The sequence below is a fragment of the Meriones unguiculatus genome (assembly GCF_030254825.1).
Source record: "Meriones unguiculatus strain TT.TT164.6M chromosome X unlocalized genomic scaffold, Bangor_MerUng_6.1 ChrX_unordered_Scaffold_30, whole genome shotgun sequence".
In the NCBI taxonomy this organism is placed as follows: Eukaryota; Metazoa; Chordata; class Mammalia; order Rodentia; family Muridae; genus Meriones; species Meriones unguiculatus.
Window position 1 is genome coordinate 2,684,045 of NW_026843706.1, and position 14,271 is coordinate 2,698,315.

Genomic DNA, 14,271 nt, shown 5'->3' on the forward strand with positions numbered 1-14,271 from the left:
TTCCTGAAATAGGTGGCATTTTGAAGTTACAAACTGGAGCGTTTTTAGGTGGTGGCCCAGACAGGCAAAAGGGCATTTCAAGGGTGAAGTTTCTTCCGAGAACGTCAAGTATTTACTGTTTGGCCGAAATGGATAGCATAGGTAGGGAGTGGTAAGAATTGAGGCTTGGAAAGGTGGGTTGCAGTGTGACTTACAGGGAGGGGCTTCTGCTCTTTGGGGGACGCAGCAGGGGAGCCCTCAGATTGGAAGGATGACATCCGATCTGTGCTTGATAGCTATCAGTTCGGTTGGGCTACGGTAAGTTGGAGAGAAATAGGTTGTAGGTTGACTGGTGTTTTTATCGTGATGACGATTACAAGAGTTGTCAGAAGCCAAATTTTATTACCTTTTAAAAAGATTTTATTACATTTTGAATGATCTGTTTTCGTTGGACAGCTGCTCCCCTTTTCTATACTCGCCGTAAATAACATTTTGCTCAGAGTTGTTGATATTTCCGAAGTAAAAGGAGAATGGTTTCCTAGAATTTAATTTGCCGTTGTTGAAAATTAAGACTGGTGCTACTTGAAGACGTGAAATGAACCTACAAGTGTTCCCATGGTAATTTTTTTTGGAAGCCAGTTTTGAAAAGTAGTTTGGAAGGATGATTATTAAAAAGCAGTGGCCTTCGGATGCTGTTTGCAATCTTTTTTTCTCCCTGGTGAGAGAGGCCCAACTAAGGTTTTTTTTTTTTTTTTTTTGCTAAGCCATGCCTTCCTGCATTGTCATGTGGGAAATGTGTTTCTTAGAATTTTATTCCACAAATCTGTGAGTTTCATAATTATTCACTGTCCATGTTTTTACTTTTGTAGACAGCAACAGGTTGGAGATAGTGCTCCTGAAGAGTGTGGAGGGACTGGGAGAGTTTTTCATAGAGGTCATGTCAAGCTTTAAAGTTCTTAAGTCAGGCAGTGATGGCACATGCACATGTCTTTCACCCCAGCACTAGGAGGCAGAGGCAGGCGGATTTTTGTGAGTTCCAGGCCATCCTGGTCTACATAGTGAGCTCCAGGACAGCTAAGGCTATATAGTGAGACCCTGTCTCAAGAATAAACAAACAGTGTTTTAAAAAATGCTTTTAAGATGTAGTTCTTGGGTATGTGTGAGAAGGGGGAAGCAGTCAATGCATAATATATAGTGTGAAATTGTTACATTTAATTAGTACAGGTAAGCAGTTCTTTATAAAAGGTTAGGAGGTATTCAAATTTGAGATGAAATCAGATTCAAGTTGTATGATTAGGAAGATTAGGAAGTGTATATTTTCCACCAGGAATGAGTATATATAAAGTTCTTTTTACCTGGAAGGACTGGCTGGTGGAACACTAACTCTTGCTACCATCTCCATCTTGGGTAAACAAGATGCTAGTTTTAAATTTTTGTGCACTTTTCAGATAGGTGATGATTTCTTTCTTTTTTTGTGAGATTTTCTTTTTTCAAAAAATGTGCTTGTAGATGTTTTCAGAGACATTTTTCCCTCCATGGCTTGTAAATGTTTAGTCTCCAATATTTAGACTTGCCTTGTCATTGATAGTGTATTAGTTGCGCTTGTGTACAGTGGCATTTTTTTTTAAGTTGAAAAAACCCTTAACTGGCCCCTAAAATCCTTCACCCTTATCAAAGATCTAATTTTTGTTTGTTTTGAGACCTAGTCTTACTAAGTAGCCTGGTTGGCCTCAATCTCCAAATTTTCCTGCCTCAGCCTCCTGAGTACTGGGGATTCAGGCATGTGAATCACCACAACTGGCTTAGATTTCTTTCTTTGTTTTTAAACCTAACTGAAAAGGCTAACTGGCTGTCTGGTTGTCAGTGACTCTTCCAATTTTTGATTTTTTTCTTTCTCTATGTAAGGTTTGTCCTACCTCTCTGTTTAGCTTTGCTGCCTTTGCACAGCTTCGCCTGCCTCCTTTGGGATGGAGCTCTCTCAATTCAGTGTCTCTCTCTGGTTTATTTTATTCTGTTTGTTTGTTTGTTTGAAATAGAGTAGCCCTCCTGGCTGTTCTGGAACTCAAGAGTATGGAATGGTATGGTATGGTAGACCAGGCTGGCCTCAACTCCAAATGTAGAGATTAATTTAACTTGCCAGATTTGGTCTCCTGCAACTTTGCTGGTTATTTTTCCCATCCTTAAAAGTATTCTTGGGTTTGCTTATTATACAGAAATTTCACCTGTCTTCTCTTTGCTTTAACCAGTACCTCTTACTTCACCTTTTCCTAAAGCCAATAATTCCCAAGTCAGGAAATTTATGCTACATGGTGATGGGTTTGTCACATAAAAGCATTCTGTTTCACACACTCTGTGTGCCTTTTCTGTCTCCTATGGTGGGATTTCCAGCCTCTCTCTCTGGAATCTGTTAGTTCAGTGTCTCTTACTATACCTACATACCTAGTTTCTCATCCACCATTTGAAGTGTCTTAACGTGTCTTAACATAGCTGAAAACAAACTTATCCAGTGCACAGATGACCAGTGTTATTTATAGGAATTATTGTTTAAAGCTCATGTTTCCCAAGTAACTGCCATTTCTTATTCTTTCTGTTTTTAACACTATCAGTTTTCCTGTGTTGTTGTTGTTTTCTTTTTCTTTTTTTCTTTTTTTTGTCCATGGAACAATGTGGATATCTTTAATTTAGTATTTAAACTTTCATGTTTTAACTGTATGTTTGCATTTTTGTCTTCTAAATAGAATGTAGAGACAGGTTCTCATTTGTCTTTGTCCCCAAGCAGTACCTGGCAGCTGATCATTATCTCTCCAAACAATTATCTAAGTTATTGGGTGCAGTAAATTTGGATTAGCCGAATAGTTTCCAGCTATTCAAATTCAGTTATTTATCCAGTATGTTCTTTGACCAAAGGATATTCATTTTAAGGCACACCTATCTTGTTAGGACAGCAGGTCAAACCCAGGTGCTGAGCAACTTCTAGCCGTAGCCCATATCTGATTGGAATATGGCCAACCTACCCTTATTCCTGCCAAATTGTTTTTCCAGACAACATTTTTTCAAGCCATGTAATCTTCAAACCCCCTTTTTTTTTTTTTTTTTTTTTGCTCAGCAGGAAGTACACTTTAAAGAAACTACATGGTCTTAATGTACGTAGCCATTTGTCTTGTAAAAATTAAAGTTTCAAAGTTATGAGTATTTCATCGTTACTGTAAAGTAAATATTAATGAGAGTTATCAAAGTTTAGTTTGTTGTGGTGTGTGATGTGTACACATGCACATACATATTTTTGATGAAATTGTCTCACAGCTCCAAGGGTGCATCCCCTTTCATTCCCATTCTTTTTACTTGTAAGCATTGTTTTAATATGTATATAACTAAAACAGTATCAAGTATTGCCTTCTGTGTTTTAATTATATCCTTGTGGATTGTTGTATATATTGTTTACACTGAACATTGAACTTTTTTTTTCTTTAATGACAGTTTCCCTGTGGAGCCCAGGCTGTCCTGGTCTGGTTTCAAACTCAGACGTCTGCCTGCTTTTGTCTCCTGAACACTGGGATTAAGAGGGCCACCACGCCTGGCTACCAAACAAAGTTTTTGACATCTAATTTATTGGCTTTCCAATGTGCTGCAGGGGTTTCTGGGGATCCCTGATGCTCCTATAGGAGGTCCATGAGGTCAAAATTACTTTCACAGTACTGTTATGTACCCTTTCCATTCACATTCACCTGTACATTGTTCAAGTATTAGAGAACACATGATTCATGATGTCACATATATGTGCAGAAAGAGTTGGAACTTATCTTCTATGAAGTGAGTCATTAAAAAGCCTTGAAGAAATGCAAAATAGTTTCACTTTAAAAAACCATAACCCATAAAAAATCCCTAACCTTCTAAAATGTTATTCATGTTTATATATAATACGATTTTTAGTGAGTTGATATTTCTAAATGTCTCTTAAAAAAAAAGACAAGTTCCACTTTTAAAGGGGCCCGAAACGTGGCAATCCTGCTTTTAACCTCTCAAGTGCTTAGGTGATAAGTATGTGCCACTGTACTGGACTCTTAAGTTTAAATTTCTCTTAAGGATGAGTGACATAAAAACCTTGTGTCCTTTATTTTTGAAGCTTAAGAGCCCTGAAACCACAGTTTGAAAATTGCTGTTGTAGTTTCATACTGTTTGGGGGGTCAAGCAGTGCTGGGCATCAGAGCCAGGTCCTTTCGGATGCTAGGCCAGCTTTCTTTAATACTGTATCTTAATGTATGAAAACACTACAGTCTATTTATTTCTATGGAGGTAGGACACAATAGGCTGTGTGCAGTTTCAGCAATTTCCACTGGTGTTGCTGTGAACATCCTCAAACAGTTCTGTATCTTAAGATTGTAGTACGGTTGCTGCATTGAGGAAGTCTTGTGTGTGCATTGTCAGTTTTACTGGGACTTGCCACAATGCCAAATTTCATTTGACACTCTCACCAGTTGTTTCTGAGCCTATTTCTACTGATCATTGCCAAGAGATTAGATTTTGCTGTTTTTCTCAAATCTGTATGAATTCAATCTCCTTGCTGTGTTTATTTTCTATTTCTTCGGTTATTATTGTAGTTGGCTGAATTGCTCCCTCCAAATTTACTGGCCATTTGAGTTTTTTAGAAATCGTTTGTGCATATATCCTTGATCAACTTGTATGTTTGACTGTTGCCTTTTTCTTATGGATTGTGCATATTTTTATATTCTGAATTCTAAAGATTTGTGATTATACTGAAAATATCTTTTTTTGTAAGCCTTATTTACTTTTTCTGTAGGAGGTCTTAATGTGAAGGTAGCCAGTTTTTGCTGTGTCTTGTGTTGTCTAGGAACTCTTTACTCCAGAGTAATCATGATAACTATGCTCTTTCTTTCTTTTTTCTCTTTCTTTATCTCTCTCTTCTTTCTTTTCTTTTTTTTCTTGAGACAGGGTTTCTCTGAGTAGCCCTAGCTGTCCTGGAACTTGTTCTGTAGACCAGGCTGGCCTTGAACTCAGAGGTCTGCCTGCCTCTGCCTCCCAAATGCTGGGATTAATGGCCTGTGCCACCAGTGCCAGGGTCTGTGCACTTTTTCTTATATACAGTTCATCTGGAAATTTTTTTTCTATGGTAGATGTAGGGATCTTATTTATTTTTGCATTTGAATTCCTCAAATAGTTCAGTCTGTCTCCCCTGAAGTATATTCCATAAATCTGCACATGTGTTTTTATTTGTTTACATTTAAATTACATACTTGTGTGTTGACGAGCACGGGTGTGTCTGGAGCTTAGATGATGACCTGAAGGAGTCTTCTCCATCATGTGGGTGCTGGGATTTGAATTCAGGTTGTCAGGCTTGATGGCAGGTTCCTTTACCCCTGAGCCATCTCATTGGCTTCACATCTGTTTTTGTTTCTCTTTGTTTTTATTGACCTTTTGGGCTAGTTCTGTTACTGCCACCTTGATTTAAGGATGATAGTTTTATAATTAAGTTTTAACATGTTCTTTTCTTTTAAAGGATTATCATAGCTTTTTTCCTCTACTTATTTTAGGGTTAGGTTTTCAAATTTCTGAGAAAAATGATCAGATTTTTATTGTGTTTGCACTTATGTTTATTGGAAACTATCTTTGTGTCCTTGTGAGGTGTTTTTTTAGTTCTCCCCCTACCTTTCGGTGGTACCAGGGATTAAACTCAGTGATTAACATCTGCTAGACCAGTGTTCTTTTACCAAGCTGTACTTGTCTCCCTCCATCCCCATGTATCCTAGGCAGTTCCCAAACTAGCTGTATATAGCCAAGGATAACCTTGAACTTGTGACATTTCTAGCCTTTGTGTCCAGAATGCTAGGATTATAGACATGTATATGCCCAGCTCCTAGATACTTGATCGCTTTTCAGACAGCAGCATGCATGTGATGCTGGGCATTGAACCCAGGACTTCAGCAAACTGACTACACCATCTTTAGCCCCATAGGTCCTGTTTTTTTTAATCGTTATTATTTTTTTCATAGTTGTCCATGTTGACCTTCAGTTCACTCTTTAGCCCAAGCTACAATAGAATTTGAGATTTTTCTTGCCTCAGCCCCTGGAATTACGGGCTACCCCCACCCCCAGTGGTGCTGAGGATTGAACCTTTGTATGCCAGCTAGACAAGCGCTCTGCAGGTGACCTATACCAGTTTCTTACTTTCTGTTTTACTTTATTTTTTTAATAAGAAGCATGGTGAATTGATCTTACAACATTGCTGAACTCCCATGACCACATGTCATGGATTCTGAGATACACTTTTCTTTTTTTTTCCTCTATTTTTAACATCTTAAAAATAGAGCCCTGATTGATGGTATCATCATTACTATATGGCAGGTGTCACCATATAGTTATAATTGCTTGCATAATTACATTAAAGAATATGTACCTTGTTACATATTATTTCATGCCAAACAGTGCAACAGAACACAGAATTGCTAAATGGTTCTTTGCCTTGGAAGAAAATCCCATAGATAATTTTAAAGCATATTAGGAAATGCTGCATCACCAGCACTTTCTGACAGCATAGTTTTGTTAGGAACAATTGAACAGGTTTGAGTTAGAAGAGCAACTTACAGTAGAATCCTGAATGTAAATTGGAAATATCCTACTAATTTCTTTTGTACATAGGAGTGTGTGTGTGCATGCATACATGTACAAAATGGTAATAAAAATCCTAAGTCATTCCAAAAGTTATTTTGGTTAAGTCTAAATGTAAGTTTTGGATAATAAGGAAATGGGATATCCTATTAATTGATTCTTTTTTCTCTCTACAGGTGCGTATCACTGTGCCCAGCTAACCTTGTAAGATGAATTGGGGAGCATTCCCTCTTTTTTGAAACAGGTCTGTTTAATAGAAGTGATCTTATTATTTAAAGTTGGACAGACTCCATTTGTAAAACTACTTGGTTTCGTCTCTCTTTTTTTTGTAGATTGTGGATTTGAATTATTAATATCCTCTTTTCTCCCATGGTATCCTTTTTGCCTTTCCCGAGTGTTTTTTTTTTTTAATTTCCTAGAAAAGTATAATTATCAAATACTTTGATATATAATACAAGTTTGGTGATAATTAGACATTTGACTTTAATTCCCATCTTCTGTGTTGTCAGTAACTAGCCTGTATGTATCAGATTACTCAAAGTGTTCATTTTATGCCTTTCCTTCTGCCTTGTTTCTGTATGCTCTGACATTAAAGAAAAAAATGAAATTGAAGGCTTGCTCAGTATTTAGCTTATTTTTGAGGTATATGTAATGAAGTTTGAAAACGTTTTTTCAGATAACTAGATCTTATGATTTCGATCTAGTTTATTTTTGTTTAGTAAGTGGTTTTAAATACATTACCCTTTTCCACAATTATTCTATTAAAGACAACATCTCATGTAGCACTAGCTGCCCTCAAACTTGCTGCTAGCCATAACTCTTGATCCTTTTGCCTCTATCTCCCAAGTGCTGGGTTTACAGACAGGTACTACTCTGCCTGTCTTCTGGCTTTTCTTTTCTAACTGTATTGTATCATAGATGGGAACATTGATAAAAAACTGAATTGTGAGGCAGGTGCACACCTGTAATCCCAGCACTGAGGGAGGCAGAGGCAGGTGGATCTCCATGAGTTTGAGGCCAGCCTGGTTTACCAAGCGAGTTCCAGGACAGTCAAGGCTGTTAAACAGAGAAACCCCGTCTCAAAAAACAAAACAAAAAACCAAACAAAAACTAAAGAAGCAAACCAAAAAACAAAACTCAATTGGATTTATACCAATAACAAGCAACTTGAAAATCAAATTTAGGACCAAAGATAATTTTTATAAGATTAAATAGCATATAGTGCCTTTCAGTAAATCTAAAACATACTATAACTCTGTAACTTTTGTTTGTTTTGTGTCTCCCTGGCTGTCATGGAACTTGCTCTGTAGAACCAGCTGGTCTTGAACACAGAGATTTGCTCCACCTCCCGAGTGCTGGGATTAAAGGTGTGCACCATCACTGCTGGCACTGTGTTACTGTTTTTTTGTTGTTGTTGTTGTTGTTTAATATATGATAGGTCTTATAAATATTTGACTTGGAATTCATAATACCTAAGTTTCTAGTTTGGTTAAATTGATTTGTGGCTTTGTTTTAAATGGCAAATTAATTTGTAAAAATATAAAGCTTTATATTTTGGCATAGTTCATACAGTTTTGGGAAAACTGATTTTTGAAAAGGTTGTATATAACATTTAAAATTATCTTATTTATTTTTTTTAATAATTACTCACTTTGTATCCTGGTTGCAAACAATTTTATTTTTAAAAATTGTGTATTGATTACATTTATTTTCCCCTCCTCCTCCCTTTTTCTTTTTTTGGTACTAGGGATTGAGCCCAGGATCTTGCACATGATAGGCAAGCACTTTATCACAGAGCTGCCTCTCTAGCTTAGGTTCTTTGTGTCTAACAAAGTTAATGCTGCTAGTTTGCATGTCCCCTCATTGACTTACACTTTCCTTGGAAGTTTTTCCTTTTTTTTTTTCTTCTTGTATCAGCTCACCACACTTTTTTTAAATTATTATGTTTTTAGTTTAGTAGTGTTTTGTCTTTGTATTTTTTTGGAAAAAAAAAAGTCAGCCTTCAACCTTAGATTATTCCCTCCTTAAATTAGTTGGTTCTTTAGTTTAGTTTCAGGGAAAAATCATGCAGTTTAAAAGCACTTGTTGATAGTCAGCTTGGAGCATGTTTATGGCTAGTATTGTATGGCAAACCCAGCCTGTTCTTTTGTTTAACGACTCAAGAATTTATTAAGTTATGTGCAAAGCCTATTGCTAATTGCATTAACAGAAGATCAGTGTAGAAGCACACTCTACAGTTCTGCAGCTGCCAACTTAAAAACATTGTTCTAGTTAGAGAAAGGCCCAGTATTATGTTCTTGCCAGTGTTTAAGTCATGTGGAGACCATTACTGGTGTTAGTATAATGTATTTAGGAAAAGCAGTAATGGAAATCATGTGTTTATGTAGATAGGGTATAGCCTCAGTTCACTATTAGTTACTTTTAGAGTTGGTGGGTAAAACAGTGATGTTAACTGTTCATAGTTTGGCATGGTGTTACATGCCTTTAACCTCTGCATTTGGTAGGCAGAGGCAGGTAGATCTTTAGTTCAAGGCCAACCTGGTCTACATAGGAGTTCCAGGACCCACAGGACTAGATAGAGATACTTTTCTCGAAAAAAAATCAATCAAAAATAATGAATAAAATATAATGAAAAAAATGAATTCATGTTCATAGTTTATATCTATGGTGTCGAGTATAGAACCCGGTTTTATACATGCCAGGAAGTTGCTCTACCACTGTTCTACACCCCCAACCCTTTATAATTTATAAATATTTTATAAATATTTTAAATGTTTGAAAAAATACAAAGTGACAATATGAGATTTTTAAAAACTAGGTAAGAATTAAGACAATTAAGAAAGAATTAGTTTGAATAAAGTAACTGAAAGTGAGACTACATTAAACTGAAAATGTAAGGCATATATGGTAGTTAGCCCCTGTCATTTCAATACTCAGGAGCCTGAGGCAGGAAGATTTCAGTGAGTTCAAGGACAGCCTGGGTTATTGAGTTATGAGACTCTTTTTCAAAATAAAATAAAATAAAATAAAAATCTAGCAATGGCAAATGACTCATTTGGTGAGGATACCTGCTGAACTATGTGGGTTCAATTTCTGGAGACCACATGGTAGAGAGAGCTGACTCACAGGCTGCCCTTTGACCTTCAGGAGAATGTGTGTCTTGAGATTGTGCACACCCACGTGCATGTACTCCTGAATACTAAATAAATAAATGTAACGAAAAATTTTAAAAACAACAACTCCAAGCCCTTCTAATGGAAGTTTTGGTTTCTTTGAAAACTCAGTTATGTTGTGTAAATATGTTTTTGTTTTAGTCCCAAGTATGGGATTTTAGTTGGGCTATATTTTGTTCACAGCTGTTACTTGTATCATGCAGGCCGTGGCTTTTGCCAGCTGGTAACCGTACCTTGGGCCTACCTCATGCCTCCTGCAGTACAGAGAGGGGCATGGTCTAGGACTCTGAGGATATAAATATGAGAGCCAGGAGAAAGAAGTGGTGTGGCATGTAGAAGTTTAGAGAGACGGACGGTGTGACTGTTTGGAGCAGACAGACAGAGAAATGGTTTGGGGTGCAGCCACATGGTTGAGACTGCTGGCTGCGTTTGTGATTGAGATTGGTAGAGCTCTGAAAGAACCCATTGACCCTAAACAGCTGGAAGAGGTAAAGGGGTCTGGCCCCCTTCTCCTACCAATCTTCTCTCTCCTGCCTAGCATTGAGGGTTGGTGGAAAGGAGGTAGGGCCCCTTTAAGTTCTCATGTATTGGAAAGGGTTTTAGTTTGAGAGAGGGTCTCTACATAGTTGTGGCTGTCTCTGACTATTTAGAACAGGATGGCCTCAAACTTACAGAGATCCTCCTGACTCTGCCATACCAGTGCTGGAATTGTGCCACCACAACCAGCCTAAGTTGTTGGGTTTTTGTTTGTTTGTTTGTTTTTGAGAGTTTCTTTGTGTAGCCCTGGCTGTCATGGAACTGTTCAGGCTGGCTTTGAACTCAGAGATGATGCACCTGCCTCTGCCTCTCATCTGGGATTAAAGGTGTGTGCTGCTACTACCATGCCTCCCCACCCCCATGCAAGGACATATATTATTCATTGAGAAAGGGAATGCACAAGAAAAGCACTCAACCAAGTTAGCAACTCCCAAAATGACTAGGCCAGTGATGAACTATATGCCCAGTTTGGGAAAAGATTGGCAGATGTTATAGGAACAAAACAAATGGGTAAGAAAACACTTTCTAATGATACCAACATTTCTTTACCCTGCATTGCATTTGATGGAAATTAACTTTTTAAAAATTTCACATGTCAATTTTATTTCACGTATGCTTGCCCAATGTAGTTTAGGTCAATCTCCACTCTGTATTAGGTTTTAAAGTATTGTCTTCACCTTTGTTTTATACACTTCACTCCTGTACACCTACATCTAAAGGCAGAGGAGATCTGTTGAAAATCTTAGCAAAAGTTACAAAGCAGTTTAAAGATTAGTCACTTTGAAGTCAAAAGGGTGAACCAAGCCTGGAGAGATGGTTCAGTGATTAAGAGCACTGACTACTTTTCAAGAGGACCTGGATTCAATCCCCAGTAACCACATGGCAGTTCACAACTGTTAACTCTTAAGATCTCACACCCTCACCCAGACATACATGCAGGGAAAACACCAATGCACATAAAAAAAAGGGGGGGGGGGGCGAACCAAAGAGTCGAGTTATATTTGTTCTATTTTGATAAATTGTATAATGTTCTATGGCAGCAGTGGATTGGTAAATTACTGCATGCATTTAAAGGGCAGTGCTTTTTATAAAAGAGGTTTTTGCTTCATATATCTGAAAACAAGTGCAAAGCCTGTGTTGTTCCTACCATCAAGCTAGTCTTAAAAGCATTTAACATAGTGTGGTATTGTTAGCTTACAAATACAGCTAAATTTAGAGGATATTTTTGGCAGCTCTTAACCTGAGAAGGAATAGAGACTTTGGAAAAATAAGGGTTTTAAGTTTGTCATTTTAGGGCCAATTTTTAATAGATTGTGAAAGTTTGGACTCTTAAACTTTAAGCAAACAAAACCTTGAAGTTGTCAATTGGCACAGAATGGTTTTATGGAAAAACTAGTCTGTAACAAAAACTTGGCACTGAATTCCTGAGTGAAGCATACGCAAGTTCCAAGTAGGACAGGGCAAGAAAGGACAGGGTTCTTCCATTCACAACAGCTGGCATTTTTTTTCTTCCTTTGACAGAGGAGGTGAGCATCATCGTTTGAAAATAAAATAATCTGTTCTTAGGGACTAAGGTTTGACTTGATTAGTTACGTATGTCTAAGAATATTTGGTTTGTTAAATTTTATAATGTGTTACTTAGTGATTCAATTTTTTTAAATTTCTGTTTTATGGATTTTTTATGGACTTTCATGCTATTTTCTATGGTACATTTAAAAAAATCATGACTTTAAATTTAACAGAATAAATATCAAACACCTTTACTCACATTGAGGAAAAAAATCCAGAGGTGGGAGGAACCTTGTACTTTTAATTAGAATATAGTGACTTTCTCCTTGAATAAAGCAATTTAGAATCTGACAGTGGCAAAAAACAAAAACGTTTTAGTGAATCTGAGGCCCTATATTAAAAATTAGCATCCTGTAAATTCACCAATGTCCAAAGCAGAAAGGTCCTAGGAGAAAGATGGATGTCGTCAGATGATTAAAGCTGAGCCATTTCTCTGTCAGTATATAGGTAGGCCTGTCTCTGGTGGTATTGCAGAAGGGAATGGCAAGAAAAGCTGTGGCAAGAAAGGTTGGGGCAGTGTGTTTAATTTTGTGATACTGGTGATTGGCAGAGGGCATTGTGCATGCTGTACTTCTAAGCTATATTCTAAGCCCTCTCTTTCTTTCTTTCTTTCTTTCTTTCTTTCTTTCTTTCTTTCTTTCTTTCTTTCTTTCTTTCTCTCTCTCTCTCTCTCTTTCCCTCCCTCCCTCCCTCCCTCCCTCCCTCCCTCCTTCCCTTCCTTCCCTTCCTTCCTTCCTTCCTTCCTTCCTTCCTTCCTTCCTTCCTTCCTATTCATCCATCTATCTATCTCTGCCTGCCTGCCTGCCTATCTTATCTGTCTTCCATGTCTGTCTGTCTATTTTGAGATACGGTTTTCTTGTGTAGCCCAGGCTGGAACTTGCTTTGTAGACCACACTGGCCTTGAATGCAGAGAGATTGACCTCCCTGGGGCACCACTACTGAGTCTTCTTTTATTTTTTGAAACTGAATTTGCTTTGTAGTTTAACAAGTCCTCAGTATCCCAAGTAGGTAAGATTATAGGCCTGGGCCACCAGGCGCAGCTAAGAGACAGTGTAGTCATTCTGAAGGATGTGATACTGGAGCTGGAAAGTGTAATACTTTTTCACTACAGAAGAAAAGCTTGACTGATGATATGTTTTGTTTTTGTTTTTCCCTCTGTGTACACATACTAGAACGCATGCTTTTGACGTAGACGTTGACTGTTAGAACTCCAGTTCACTGCTTGGCAAAACAGATTTTTAAATGGGGCTGAGGAAAGTCTCCCAGCTGTCAGTCTAACTAATTTAGCGACTGGTCTATAAATGTGGACAACCCAAAGGAACAGTACTTTTGAGGAAAACCTGTGGTTTGGAAGAGGTGCTCAAAACAACCAACTGAAAAATGAAACACAAGAGAAGACGGTGTGTTGTCGGGTATAGAATAAGCATTGGAATCTCAGAAATATCTGTGAAGACTTTTGTCCATCAAAAGTTTAGAACATTGCTTTGGGAAGACAACCTCTCAGTTTAGGAACTAAAATAGGATCTCTTCCTGGGTGTGGTGGCGTACCTCTTTAATCCCAACAGAGGCAGGTGGATCTCTGTATTTCCCGGACAGCCAGAACAGCCAGCGATAAAATAAGAGATTTTGTCTCAAAAACAAAACATAAATAAAACAAAGGATCAAGTTAGCTAGTATAGAAAAGTTAGTAGAAAGGTAATTACAATAAGGGGAAAGTTAGGGGTTGGAGAAAGAACTCAGTGGTTAAGAATATATACTAATAGAAACTGGAATTCAGTTCCCAGCATCCATGTCGGGCAGATCACTACCACCTGTAACTTCATCTCCAGAAGATCCCACAGTTGGCCTCAGCAGGTACCTGCACCCCCCCCATACCCACACACATAAACACAAATTCAAAAGCAAATAAGAAAGTTAAAGTGATAATAGAGGGCAGATGTAGTAGTACTTAACCCAAATTAGAAATTCTAATTGGAGTAAAGAGAATAGAGAAGCCAGTAGAGTGACACTCAGCAGTTTGAGGCCAGCATGAATTGCATCAGTTTGGAGTCAGCCTTTGCTAGATAGTCTCAAAAAGAACTGACTAGAGAAAATGGAAGAAGTTGCGGTTAAAGATGAGTAGTAGAGCACTTAGTATTTACTAGGTCTAGGATCAATCTCTAGTTCTGAAAAAAATCAAATGCATTAGCAGTGTCTTGAGAAAAGGTAAGAAAATATCTACTATGTAATAACTTAGCTGGACCATATGACATAAACATGTAATCCTAGCTACTAGGAAGACTGAGATAGAAGGCTAGAACTAAAGGTTTGCCTGGTATATAGAGTAAATTAAAAGCTGATTTGAACAGTGAAATTGCTTCAAAAAGTGAAAAAGAGGACTGGGATTCAA

At 37.7% G+C, this 14,271-nt stretch overlaps 1 protein-coding gene across 8 annotated transcripts in view; it reads left to right on the plus strand.

The window, feature by feature from the left end:
• The window catches only part of Zfx (zinc finger protein X-linked), a 45,171-nt gene that overhangs the window by 2,153 nt on the left and 28,747 nt on the right, over positions 1-14,271 (plus strand). For 3 of the 8 annotated variants that reach the window (XM_060376714.1, XM_060376711.1, XM_060376712.1), the window contains exons 2-3: positions 6,780-6,847; positions 7,914-7,970. The exons of 1 other annotated variant lie outside the window; for it this stretch is intronic. The gene's annotated coding sequence lies outside the window, so the exon portion shown is untranslated. The remainder of the gene's footprint in view (positions 1-6,779; positions 6,848-7,913; positions 7,971-14,271) is intronic. 4 more of the 8 variants (XM_060376715.1, XM_060376710.1, XM_060376713.1 and 1 more) reach the window with 2 other exon arrangements.